A 14,359-nucleotide genomic window follows, 5' to 3' on the forward strand; every position below is an offset into this window, starting at 1 on the left:
AGCTGATGTTTTGTACAAACGCACTCACAGATGTTGTGTTCGTTTTACTTTCACAAATTGCTGCTAACGGTTTTTACTCATTTTTCACACCCATGCTATAGTTCCTCAGATTACCCTTCTCATCTTTTATCATTTTATCATCCTTGGTTTCACATAAATAAATCATTTCTTTACTTATTGCTTTCCAATACAGTTTTCTGAAGCCCATTATTCAAAGGAGGGGAGCTATCATTTTTAATGCCAGGCACTTTAATATTGACTTGACAGTAATTAGTCTAGTTTTTTTCAAATAAACAAAATTGGATGTATGTATAAAACTTACATGGAAATTTCAAGTGGGAGCCGACCCCAAAAACCGTATGTAGCCTGAAAGTCCATGATCAATACTAGCCCCTTTCCAGCCCTATCATTCACCATTTTTCATGATGTTTTATTAATTTATTCAACTAGTTATTGTTAAAATTTTTAAACATAACTTTCAAAGAACGATATGATGAATTACCACACTGCTCACCTAACATGACGTTTTACCTCAATGTCAACATGCATCCCCTAAAAATATGTTCTCCTGTAGCATCGTCAAACAATTATCATACAAGAAAACTCACAGTAATTCCCTAATACCCAGGCTATTTTCAAATTTCCCCAATTTTCTGCAAGTGCTCTTTTCTAGCTGGTTTTATTTTAGTTTTTGTTTTCAAATGAAGTATAATACTTGTCCTAATTGCAAATTCTGTGCCAATCTTGTTTGTTATATAAATACACAGGGTCTGGCACAAATAATGCCCCCTTTTTATTACAAGACCTTTTATTACAAAACCATAAGCATGCAATTCTGCAACATAACAATACCACACTCAAGCACATCATATGATATTTTTGGTGAAATGTTCAAATTAAAACTATAAATTATTACCCTACCAACCACACTCAAGCAGGAGCGACTTTTGCTGGACCCTGTATATTCGATTTTCTTTTGGTGTAAAGGCTTGATCAGATGCATTTGACTCTACTAAGATCTATCCCACATCATATATTTCCAGCCATTGTATAGGTGGTACGTATACTTCATGTTATATGCCATCAAGCAGTACATAATGTCAGATGATCATAAGGCATTTCCTGGAAGGCAGAATCATTTCCTGTAACGCAAAGACAGATCACTCTATTGCAGGAACTTTTAAACTTTGTGATTAAGAAATAGATTGGGTTATTTACGACTCAGTAAATGTACTTCTAGAAACCATCAGCTACGCAAAATTATAAAATAAAAGCCACAGAATTCATGAGGAAAATGGGGTAGAAGCACAAATCAAATAAAATTCATCAGTGACACACTTCCAAGAAATCATTGAGAAAGAAAACCCGATAAAAATGCTAGCACAGGTGTATGTATGTTGAATGGTTTAGAAATAGATAAACACTGTATAAATACAGCATTTTCTCCTGAAAAGGCATGAAGTCTGCCTGCGTGTGTCAGGAGGATGACTGTGCTGGATGAAAACATGCGTAAACACACGTGAAATTTGTGTCACGCTTGCATGGTTTCCTCGTATATTGATCGTATTGGAACTGAACTGCGCTTTTAAAACAAGCATTGTAGCAGAACGTCATCTGTGGCTTGACACCTTGGAACCAGATGAATGCCCTGTTCCCTATCAACCTTTGTCATCCTGGTTTAATATCTATTGATCATCCCTGCCTGAATCATTGATTTCAATGGCACTTACAAAGTGGTGACTTTCAAATTCCATCAATCCTTCTGTATTTACAAGCGGACATCGATTTGCACAGAATGCTTTTCCTCCTCCCTCCAGAGGAAGGTCTGTGTCAGCTGTTGGGAACGCACCCAAGGCGAATCCTTCTGTTCCTGGCTGTCCTTCCAATGTTTTAAAGCCACGATTTCAGATTGCTTCATCATTCTTGTCTCCCAATTAAGCATTCCCACTTCTTTAGCTGTGTCTCAGATTGCAGGCATTGGAACCCCTTGAACATTCTGGTCACTGTTTTTTGAATAAGCTCCAATTTGCACCCAGAAAATATACTTTCCAAACAGGGTCTGATTGAAATTATTGTCTTCTTCACTCTGGACATTATAGTTCAAGCAATTCAGCCCAAGGTCAGTGTTTTGCCAAGGTCATATCTTACTGTTGATGCATATTCTCACTGAAATTGCTGAGCTAAATTTCCTTCAATCCTACTGTTTAATTTTTTTGAGACCAAGTTTCAAGAATGTATTGTGTCAAATTCCATCTTAGCAGATTCAACCCAGTTGACCAGCTCTTTCTGTTCAATTTTTTATACTAGCTAGAAATCTAAGGGGGTCTATGTTTTTATCCAACTCATTAAAAAATTTCATCAACAAAGGCCCAAGGACAAAGCTTGCCCTTGATTATGATCATTTGACATTTTTTTATTATAATCACTCATCCTGAGTTCAATCCATCAAATGGTTCTTGCCTCTAACTAGCATTTTTCCAGTGAATCCTCAAAGATATCATATGAGAGACTTTGCCCAATGCTCTGCTGAAGTCTAAATACCCTGGGTCTACAGGATGTCCCTTAATTACCCCTTTGGTCACACTGTCTAAAAAAGAACTAAGGTTAGTGTGACATCACTTGTTTTTGGTGAAACCATGCCCTAGTCTTATGATCCTGGCTTCCTTTCCAAGGAGTTCACAAACTGCTGAGTATCAAGCAACTTATTCACCATTATAACAAGAGATCTTTTTACAAAATAAACATGAAATTCATCCAGGGAGAATTATCATAAAATTCAGATAAAATAATAAGTCGTCATGCATGCTTACTTAAAATTTTCTAAGTGTTTACGGTGCCCTGATGACGGATATTGTGTAAGAATGAAAATCTATAATAAATGGCAATAAGAGTAATTAATTTCTAAAGCAAGCCTTTCCTTGGTGTTTTTGATGCACTGTATTACATTTTTTTTACATCTTTTTTAACACATTCTCATTATCTTCAAGGATTTGCAGTTTCCTAAAGGACAACAATGTTGCAGTGAGTCCCATTCTCCAAACCTGCTTTTAGAAGCTCCTCATTGTTAGCTTGCAATACCGCTATGCAACCACATTGAATAATGCTTCCATGCCACCAGCCTTATGTGATGCTCGACAGGGCTATGAATCTGTCTAAACAGAGCGAGGAAGAATCCATTAACAGGGTCCGACCAAAGGGATCATGCTCATTTCATGGCAGGCAATCCAAAAACGTAGATTGGTCTCTGTTAAAATTTTAGCATTGCAAGTTGAATTATGGCATGACAACTCATGCCTGTAGATTCGACATCATATCACTTCATAAAATGAAAACACAAGTGAGAAAAAGCCCAGTGATACTTTTACATAGTCATAGAACACTGGGGACGTGTTTCCAGCAATAAAGTTTCCTAGATGTAAAGTAGCACAATTTTTGTCCTTGAATCCATGTAGGGAATCAGCCAGTGGTGAAATACCCAAAATTTCTCCTGTGAGTTATGCTGCTGAAAACCAGCACGGTGAGGTATAGAGTTGACATTGTAAAGACATGTAAGTAATACTTGGACTTATGCACTTAAAAGTCATTCTGTTTATTTTAAGGTATTTAAGGTTAAAAAAGCGAACATCCATGCTTAAGGTTTGGGGAATTGGCAGTGAATATATAAATAACTTGATATGGGAGGAAACTTGACTTGGGGTGGTAAACACACACCACACTATACAGATAATGTCTTGCAAAATTGTATACCTGAAACCTATATAATTTTATTAACCAATGTCACCCCAATAAATCCAATCGATCAATCAATAAACAAATAACTGGATATGAACGCAAAGGCTAGGCAACTAATTCAAGAGGAATAATATGCTTAACATTGTGCCAGTACGTGAATGGGTCATTTCATTATTAAAAAATAGAAAATAATGACGTCAAATAGTATCAATTCAAAAGCAATGTTTTTAAAATCCTACTTAAAAGAGGATAATTTTTTACTTTGTTTTCCTGGAAAGGAAATTAGCACTTTACCTTTATTGATGGGAATTCCACTAGGAATTCTAGATCTAAATGTCACTAGGTAATTTTCATTTGTGTTGAAATATCTTTTTATTCCTAAAAATGTCCCACAGTTGTTGCATTAAGCAAGGAATAAAATTTATAAGGCAACTGCTCTCTTCCTTTCTCTCCACATTGAAAACAGAACAGAAATTGTCTGCCTCTTTTCCAGTGATTTTTTTCAGTCTAGGTAATTACTATGGTCTTTGTATTATTGTTTATATGATAGCCTATACTTTAGAAAATTATGGAGTGTATAACGTATAAATGAAATCAATTTGTTAGTAGTAAATTATATACAATATGTTTTTACTGTGCAAAGTTTAATGTTGATTTCATATGACCTTCCTCTGAATTTATTTCTCTTCTCTCCCTTCACCCCATTTAAACAAACTCTGTTAATTATTTGGCTCAGGAAATTACTAACCATGCTTCTCATCTATTTGTAGTGAGCTCCCCAGGACTATAAAATTAGTGAAATAGAACACTGTCCAGGTTCTATGCCAATTATTTTAAAAATAAACATTTTTAAACTAAAATGAACACTGTACCAATGTACGTATTTGATTTAGAAGATAGTTTTTAAAATGAGAAGAAAGCCTAGGCTTAGTTTCTACTGCGGCGTGACGGTACGCGAGTCCCTTATTCTCCTCAGGCTGATGAGCCCCACTGTGGGTGGCACTTAATTAAATAAGATAATGCATGTTCTTGTTTCTGTGGATGTTCCTTTTTAGCTCTTAAGAGGGAGTTCACATAGCAAAGAAAGTCCCAATTTACTGGTTACATCAAATAATATTTTTCAGGTTGGTGAATATAAAAGGATTTTGAAGTACAATTGTTTTCTAAATATTTATTGCGTCACACACAATATTGTATTAATTTCACAAATTGACAAATTAAGATGTTAGTTTTCCTCATTGTATTCTTTTTGAAATAAAAGGTCTTGTGATTCGTAGGTATTTTGGTCTTGTTAAGATCCATATTTTTATGAGACTATACTTTTCCCTTTTTAATATAAAAATATTCAGGCACAATCTACAATATTACATAATCCATAAAAGCAAAGCATTCATAGAAAAGAAAGTCCAGACATAATTTATTCTGGAAGTTATTATCTCTTGTCATGTCACATTTTTCTACCAGATATGGATATCAGACAATCCATATACTCTAGCCATTAGAGTCTTAACTTTGAAGAAAAAATTCCAAAATAAGAGAATAGGAATGGGGTGACTTCTAGACCCCAAGGTAAAAAAGAAAGACTAACCAGGATCCTTTATTTCACACAGACAGAGGACACAGGTGACATAATAATGAGTCCAAACATGTGGAAAAGCCTCGGCGCGGCGGCCCCGGCTCCGTGGGCTGGAGTGTCGTCTGGTGGCACCAAAAGGTCGCAGGCTCGAGCCTCGGGCAGGCGTGTACGGGAGGCACGTGAACGATGTTTCTCTCTCACCTGCCTCTCTTTCTCTTTCTCTCTCTTCCTTTCTAAAATTAATAAGCACATCCTTGGGTGAGGGATTATAAAAATATGTGAAAAATTCTACCAGAAGAATAGGGAAAAATGTGTTTGTTTGCAAGAAATGGTACATCAGAAATGAGCTCATATGGAGGGATTTTTATTGGACCCATGAAAGAAGGTCCACTGACCTTCCACTGACAAAACGCTGAAATAAAAGCAGGTCGTTTACTAAGAGTAGCTTAATTAAAGAATAAATAAATGTTTGGCCAATTTAGACATCTGTAAACTAAAGAGAAAAAGGAGAGAAAGAACAGGATTAATATGGACAAAAGAAATGCACAGATCATTTAAAATTTATAAGTTAAAGACTTTTATAATATTTTACAAAATCTAATAACTACCATATCACAGTTTGAGAAAGAGCAAAAAGTAGCTCATTTGAATTTTAGTTTAGTTTCCAAATCTTAGCCTCTGTGAGGATGCTCATGACCCCAAAGCAGGCCTCCAAATTGGCATTACGTAGTTAATTATGTTCTCACAGAGAATACAATTACAGCGTTGTCACTAAGATATTTTAAAATCTAAAGAGGCCCTGAAGTTATAGTTGAAACAGCATCAATAAAGAAGAAAGATAAAATATTTTAACATGTACATATAGGAAGATAAAAGAATGGTGGAGTAGCTACGTGAGGGTTTTCCCATTATATCTATTTTTCTCATGCAAATATCAATATGAGGGCTGACCTTACACAGCATGTCGTCAGCTCTCATGGTCAGGCAGTCGCTGGAAGGCTGTAGTCTTCCTGTCTGGTCTCTGACCTTTTGTCCTTGGGGAGGAAGAAAAGGCAGTGACAAGTGGAGGAGGAGAGTAAGAGCAGGGGTCCCCAAAGACAGCCTGGGGCCCGGTGAGTCTCTGGACACTTCCCGCATCGTCGCTGTGGCGCCTGCGGGGGAGTTGGTGCTTTCCATCTGAGAGCCCACCTGCCTGGCCCAGCACCAGAGAAGGGATAGGAGGAGGTGGGGGTGACGAGGCAGCTGCCCCCCAGGACTGCCCACACTGAAGAGGGGGTCAGCAGGAACACGGCCACAATGCCTGTGCCTCTCCACCGATCGCTCTCCTGTGCATCTGAGGAATAGGATACGGCTTCACTCCCCGCCCCCCCGGGTGCCTGGGTGGCTCATCCTGGCTAGAAATGCCCAGGGACGGGATTTCCAAGAACTGTCTGTGGTCCGTCCGGCCTCCCCACCTTAGCATGGTGCCAGGCCGCCAGAGCGCGCTTAGGGGTTATCCAGAACGCAAAAATGGCAGCGTGGTTCTAAAACGTGTGCTCCAGTGACACTCCCCCGAACTACAGACCTGAGTGACATCAGTCTGCCTGTCGCTCAGAGCGCTGGCAGACACAGGGGAACACCCGGAGGGTCTGACCACCAGCAGCTGGAGAAAGGGAGAGCGCACAGAGGGGTGAGCGGAGTTAAGGACCAACCAGGGACGATGACACTCAGTAACTGGCAACAGTAGGAAACCCTCACCCCCCAGAGTGGCCTGATTTGGCCAGAGAAGGGGACAGCTCCAGAGAGAGAGGCAGGGGTGGCTGAGAGGCGTCTCGGCAGGGCCCCGAGCCAAAGAAGGCAGCTGCCGTGCGTCTGCTACTAGATTGAAGCCTACACCGTATGCCCGTGAAAACGTAATCTTGAAAGAGGTATTTACTGACAGGCATTCATTTATTTCCTACCTGTTGAAGAAGAGTGGTCTTTGCCACGTGTTTTTCCTCAGTTGGGGCACAGCCTCCTCTGCTTCTGGATCTCCCTGGAAGTCATACTTTTTGATGATGGCAACCTAGCGGTAATTATGGGAGGGAGGAAAGAGGTGCATAGGTGGCCCACTTAGCATCTGTCTTCTGGGGATCACTATTAATATACAGCTGAATGTTGAACTCTACTTTTCAGTTATTGCCGACTTCTCTCGATCCAAAGTTTAGGAATGAGAGGGAATTGAAAACCAGTTCCCTCCCCACCTCTGTCATGGACTTGTCACATCACTCCTTCCCTACAAAACAGGGTTACTGTGCGCACAGCCAGGGATTGCCCTGGTGTCAGTGGTAGAGAAGGCAGGGAGCCAGAGCAAGAACATGCTCAGGGTTATTTTACGAAAAATGGGGTTAAGATTAAGCAGATTGTATATTCTGACCCCTTCCCGGTGGAGATTGAATGTCGTCTTTCTGAAAATGTTACTACTTCATCAAGTTATTGAAATGAAACCTCTAATTTATGACACGTTATGTTTTAATAATCCAGGTTCATATTAATGGAGAAGGGAGGTAAATCAGGGTAAAAGAAATATGTTCCCCCCCATAAAAGTTTTTAAATAAAAAGAATGCAAAAAGTCTTTATTATAAAATATTCAGTTATTATCAGCTTCTGAATAGCTCAAATGCGCGCAAAGGCGTGATGTTTACAAAATAATCATCAGGACTTTCCACTCAATGTTGCTGTGAACTCCAAAATGCTCTAAAAACTAAGCTTATTTAAAATTCTAGCCCTGGCTGGTATGGCTCAGTGGATTGAACACCAGCCTGCGAACCAAAGGGTCGCCGGTTTGATTCCCAGTCAGGGCGCAGGCCTGGGTTACAGATGAGGTCCCCAGTAGGGGGAGCTCAAGAGGCAACCACATGCTGATGTTTCTCTCCCCCTCTATCTCCTTCCCTTCCTCTTTCTTAAAATAAATAAAGATGATCTTTAAAAACTTAAAATTAAAAAAAAGAGAAAGAAAATGCTAAAATCTGGCACGCTCATGCACTCATGTACATATTGGCCACTTGGAACTCACCCCTCGCTTTCTTTAAGGGGTGGAGGGTAGCGCGTGATGATTAAGGAGGGCTGCTACACAAGTGAGGCGAGATCAAACCCCGATTCTGCCACTTTTAGCTGCGGGGCACCCAGCAAGTTATTTAACCCCTCAGTGAGTTATTCTCCACGTTTGTAAAATGGGAGATATTAGCTATCTACTACAGCATAACAAACCACTCCAAAATGTAGTGGGAGGTTAAAACAATAAACGCATAGTATCTCACACTATCTTTGGGACAAAAATTCAGAAACCACTTAGTTGGGTGGTCCTGGTTTGGGGTCTCTTAGGAAGTTACGGTCAAGCATGTGCCGGGCTGCCGCTCCTCAAAAGCTTGTCTGGGTTTCCCGGTGACCTACTCCAGTGGTGCCGGCTGTGGGCTGGCGGTCTCAGTCCTGCCCACTTGGGCTTGTCCTGGGCTGCTTGAGTCTCCTCTCAAGACAGCGGGGGTTGAGCACGAAGCCCTCTCCCTTAGCGTCGTCTCCTAGCAACTTACCCTCCATTGACCGCCCTTCACTCTGCCTGTTGGCTGCCAATCCTCAGCTGCTTCTCCTTTATGAAGAGGTAAACCTGCTCTCTCTCCCATCACAGTAGCCTTGCAACCTCTCCCAATGAAGCCCTCTTTCCTCTCGAGGAAATCATTTTTCCTCGAGTTCTCTCTAGGGCAGAGTGCCTGTCAGTCACCCAGTTCCAGCTCTGTGGGTCTGCAGCCCACAGAGGCGGGTCAAGTGCAGGTGGCTCCCCGCCCTTGGCCTGACTCACTCTCAGAGGCAGGTCTTCCTCTTCGTCCTGCTGCTGGGCGAGGGCCGCTGTGGACAGTCCCTATTCTCCAGCATGTTCATGGGTGAGTCTGGCGGCAGCAGGCCCCCCCAGACCTCAAACACCAAGGGCACAGGTCAAGCCCTCTCTGGGTTTTTCAAAGTTTCTCATCTTTTGGCTTGACATGGGGAAGCAACGATGCTCCCCTCATTGGAGGAGAGGACACTCAGCCTTTTCTCTGGTATTCCCTGGAGCGGGGCAGGTTGGCTGATTCTGGTGAAACAGGTTTTGGAGTCAGTCCTTTCGCAAATCTGGTCTGATTTAGCGCTTCGTATGCCGGGTGCTCGGTACCTATTGTTTGCAGCCCCTGGACTTCGGCCAACACCCTGAGCCAAGGCCCTGTTAAGGTGGATTCCGAAAACACCCAACGGTACTTCTTTCGCAGGCTGCCTTTGATCGCAAGCCCTTTGGCCAGTCCTCGCTGAAATGTGACTCAGGATAGGCCACCTGCACACACCAGTGCCAAAGGCTCCTTCGTCATCGTGATGTCACAAGACGTTGGAATGAGCAATGATTTTTTCTAGCCTTAGCACAGATCTCACTCTTCCCAGCTATATCCGCTGTTCATGGAAAAGAATGAAATTAGTTGTAGATAAATTATACTCAGTCTAAATGCTTTCGTATTCATTGACGGTGGCCTTAGGTATCATGATTTACGCGCTATACATTGACCTTGGGTCGCTCACTACAGTCCGGCAGTGCCAACGCCCGTTCACAGCTGGTTTCCTCTAATGAGATAAACCTGACTTTCAGCACAGGCAGGGTATTTTGTAACCTGTGACCCATTTCATTCTCAAGAATGGATCTGAATAGTAAAGTCCAAGACAACTACCCTAAAGTAATAGTTGCCCATCCAGCAGTTTCTAATGTTTGAAGGGGGTCAGTAAATGCCAGTCTGGCTGTGCCACATTGGCATGCTGATGATTTAGGGCTGAAGCGACCGAGAAACAACGGCAGACACAAGGCTTGCTCTCCGTCCTCCTCCTCAGAAGCGGGGCATGAAAGCCACACCCCGCTTTCCATTTATAAAGGGGTTCCCTCCCCGGGGATCACACATGAGTCCGCACGCCAAACCTCACTCAACAGCCTTAACGACACACATTTCTTAGTCACTTTTCCAGAAGTTTCCATCCCTGGAACCCAAACACCTTCTCCTTTGTCTGGTTGCCTCTCTATAATTTATCTCCCTCTCTTAAAGTCCTACATAAGCTCTCAAGTCTAACAGCCTCTTCGGTCTTGCCCTTCTTTTCTGTGAAGCCCCTACGCATGTGAAAATAGTAAAATCAATGAAAAAAATGCATATGCCTTTTGGTCTGCTAATTGGTCTTTTGTCAGTTTCGTTTGCATGCTCCAGGGACAGAACTTAACTGATGAGAAGTTTTTCCTCCTCCACACTTGTTACAAAACATTGGTAAATACGTGTTTTGTTGGTGGGGTTCAGAACATATTGCCCCCACATATGGCACTCTGACATGCTGACTATTTCAGGCATGAGAAATTTGAATAATGGCAGGTGGAGACAGGTCAGACGTGCCCTTTTTATACCTGGAGAAAAGGAGCCTCCTTGTCGGCAAAGACAGATGGACACAGGGAGGAGTCTGAACAAATGCCTTACTAAGTTTCCTCAGTTTCCCACAGTGAAGCCAAACTCTTTGTCCTCGTCTGTCTTCCTACGACTTTCCACCCTTCATCAAACCTCAGATGAAAACACTCAGGGATGAACATTTCCTCAGGTCTTATTTCTTTTAGGAAGACTCCTGTGTCATATAAAACTTACATTACATTAATTGGTATGCATTTGTTGGGGTTAAGGTGGGTCATGATCGTCCGCTCAGAGTCAAGGGAAGGGGACGCACAGAAGGAGAGGCAAAGAACTTACGGATTAGCTTACAATCACCACAACTTCATCTGGCTCTTCCATGGCTGTGCTCACCCATTAAACTCTAACTTGAACCAAACCCGTTTGCTTCACTCCCATGACCTTTACCCTTGTCCAAACTGCCGTCTCCTCTCCCTGAGCTCCTAACCCTTCTTGCTCCCAGCTCGGTCCTACTACCGTCCACTCTCCATTCAGGCAATGAGAGGCCTTTTAACAATGGAAACTAGTTTGCATCATCCCCTGATTAAAATACTTGTTACTTCCTGTTACCCTTAGACTAAAACTGAAACTCCTTATGCGTGAGGCTTGTAAGGACTGGGCCCCCTCCATTCCGACTCCATCTCCTGTCTCCCCACTACTTGCGACTGTGTTCCGGCCGGACCCGCCTTCTTTCCCCCTCAGATAGGCCAAGTTCTGTCACAGCTTGGAGATTTTCCTAGGCTGATCCTTTGACACATTGCCTCATCCTTCAAGTCACTTCTTCAGAGTGGCCATTCTGGACCAACCCGTGTACTGGGTTGGCCAAAAAGTCCACTTAGATTTTTTCCTTAAAACAAAAGACACATTTTTCATTTTCACCAATAACTTTATTGATTGGGATATTTCGACTATGTTGGCCATCTCCCACATGGTATCATATTGATTGTTCTGAATTAATGTCTTGATGTGAGGCCATCGGTTTCAACTGGTCTACCCAACCGTGGAGCATGGTCCAGCGAGAAGTCTCGAGCACAAAACTTCGCAAACCACTTTTGACACATTCGGTCAGTCACAGAACCTTCTCCAGACACCACACAAATCTTTTTTTGCATTTCAGTTGTGTTTTTACCTTTCTCGAAATAATAAAGCGTCATATGCCAAAAATGTTGCACTTTTTCTTTCATCCTCAATATTAAAATGGCTACACAAAAATTCACCAATTTTGATTTTTTTTAAAAAAAATGCATGCTGATAGGACAGCTGTCAAAATACAATCTAGTGAAGCTGTGTTGAATGAAATTAAAAACACCGAAGCACTCCTAGAGCCATCGTACAGAAACACACTTACAGCAAAGGACTCTCCCCTGAGTCCCGGCGGGAGTGTGGCCCCGCCCGCCCCTCGCTTTCAGACCTCTGGCCTCCAGAACTGGGAGAGAACACACTATTGTTCTAAGCCACCCAGTGGGTGGTTCCCTGCGACAGCAGCCTTAGGAAGCCGACACAGGTGACTTACACTACTGTCTCATTCAAGCAGGCAGAAAGGCGTTCCTGGAGACCGCCCAGGCGCGTGGGGTAAGCCGGCACAGCAGGTGCCACCAATGCCTTTCCCAGTTACTTCTTACCCCATAAACCTATTTATTTCCTTCATAGCCTATCTGTGATTTGTTTTTGTTCAATTGCTTAGTAATTCAGTGCTGACTCTTCCCTCTCCTCTCCTGCCCCATTCCCACTAAATGAATCTCTTTGAGGTCAGACGGCTGGTCCGTCCTGAGCCCTGTTCGTTCCCTTGCCCCTGCACCCGGAACAGCGCTGGGCACGCAGGAGATGCTCAATAAACACTCGTTGTGTGTTGAATGAAGGGCAGCTGCCGCCTTACCCCACGCGCCTGGGCGGTCTCCAGGAACGCCTTTCTGCCTGCTTGCATGAGACAGTAGTGTAAGTTACCTGTGTCGGCTTCCTAAGGCTGCTGTCGCAGGGAACCACCCACTGGGTGGCTTAGAACAATAGTGTGTTCTCTCCCAGTTCTGGAGGCCAGAGGTCTGAAAGCGAGGGGCGGGCGGGGCCACGCTCCCGCCGGAACTCAGGGGAGAGTCCTCCCTGCCCTTTGCAGCGCCCCGTAGTCGCCAGCAATCTGGAGCGTGCCTTTGCTTGCCGCGGCAGCACGCCAATCTCCGCCTGCCTCTTCCGGCTCGAAATCCCTGTGGGTCCTTGATAAGTACTCTCCTCGTAAGGAGCCAATCGGTGAATACGGGCCACTCCCATCCAGTATGACCTCATAGTCAACTGATTGCATCTGCAATGACCCTATTTCCGACTAAAGTCACATGCACAGGTATGAGAGGCTAGGACGTCAACATACCTTTTGGGTGATACAGTCAAACCACAACAGTATCTCACACCACTGACACTGGGGACTCCGAATGGAAAATTCCTTGCAATGGACTTTTCTGTGACCCCTACTTGAGATTCCCTGCTTAGATTGGAAGCCAGCCCTGGGCAATTCACTCATCTGAAGCCCTAGTACCAAGGCCTCCCAAGCTCTTCCTCCAGGAGGCTGGGACCTGGTGGGTTAATACTTCCGACTGAACACCCTGGTTGCCAACTGCTACTCCTTCCTCAAGAGCTGAATATTAGCTGATGCGTTAGAATAGCTTTCAGGTGACGTCTTCCGTGTTGGATCGCTGGGAAGACTTAATATTCATTCTGCTTGTGTAATATAATTATAGCATGGGATTTATTTGGGAATCTAATGACCATTTATAACACTGCGTTTTTCCTTAGAAACACGGAATTGTACATTGAATTCATAATTTAAATTACAAGTAAACTCTTGGAATGGAATTGTGTAGGTAAGTCGGGGAACACGTAGATACATAAAAGTTGAAAACGCTGTGAGAACCCAATGGCAGCATGACAGTGAAGCACGGTCACAGGGTCATCCACAGCCGATGGCCTCTAAACGTGCTGTTGCTTCTGGGGGCGGGGGTGTTTGCACTTTGATTCCTCCCAATCTCAAGGAACAGAGCTCTGACGCAGAGTTCGAGTCAATGCTGCCGGGGGTACCGTGTTTTCCTGTCTTTCTGGGTTGCCAGGCCTTGCCGTTGCTTTAGAATCCCAAACACGGGGAGAAAGTTGTTCTGTCCGGAAAGGCTACTGCTGCTGTGGGTGTCCAGCTTTCGAGTTCAGTGCGCTAACAACTCCCTGCATCCTGCCACGAAGAAGGCACCTTTAAGAAGTGGGGTGCTACCCAGGCAGCCGTCTCCCTGGGGCGAGAAGGTGGTTCAAGGCCACCTGGAGCCAGCCACGGGTGTTCTGGCTCTCCGCCTGTTGGAAGGCAGAATTCCAGTTCTTTCTCCCATGATTGGGTGAAAAGGCAGGGAATTTTATGAGATGTTACTCTCCGCTATAGGACATCCCTCCTCCTAAGTTTTCAGAAGAGGCAAACACATGCCATTAACGGCTCAGGATAATAATGGCTATTTGATGGATTGCTTTGCACTGAAGCGATCATGTTACCTGACGTAGTCAGAGGGGTCTGGATCCTGGAAGGAGAGAGGGCAGACAAGAGCGAGGCATTTCTTTTACCTGCCTACAAATAAAA

This window comes from Pteronotus mesoamericanus, unplaced genomic scaffold, assembly GCF_021234165.1.
Source record: "Pteronotus mesoamericanus isolate MK-2021 breed Mesoamerican mustached bat unplaced genomic scaffold, CSHL_Meso_final contig_74, whole genome shotgun sequence".
In the NCBI taxonomy this organism is placed as follows: domain Eukaryota; kingdom Metazoa; phylum Chordata; class Mammalia; order Chiroptera; family Mormoopidae; genus Pteronotus; species Pteronotus mesoamericanus.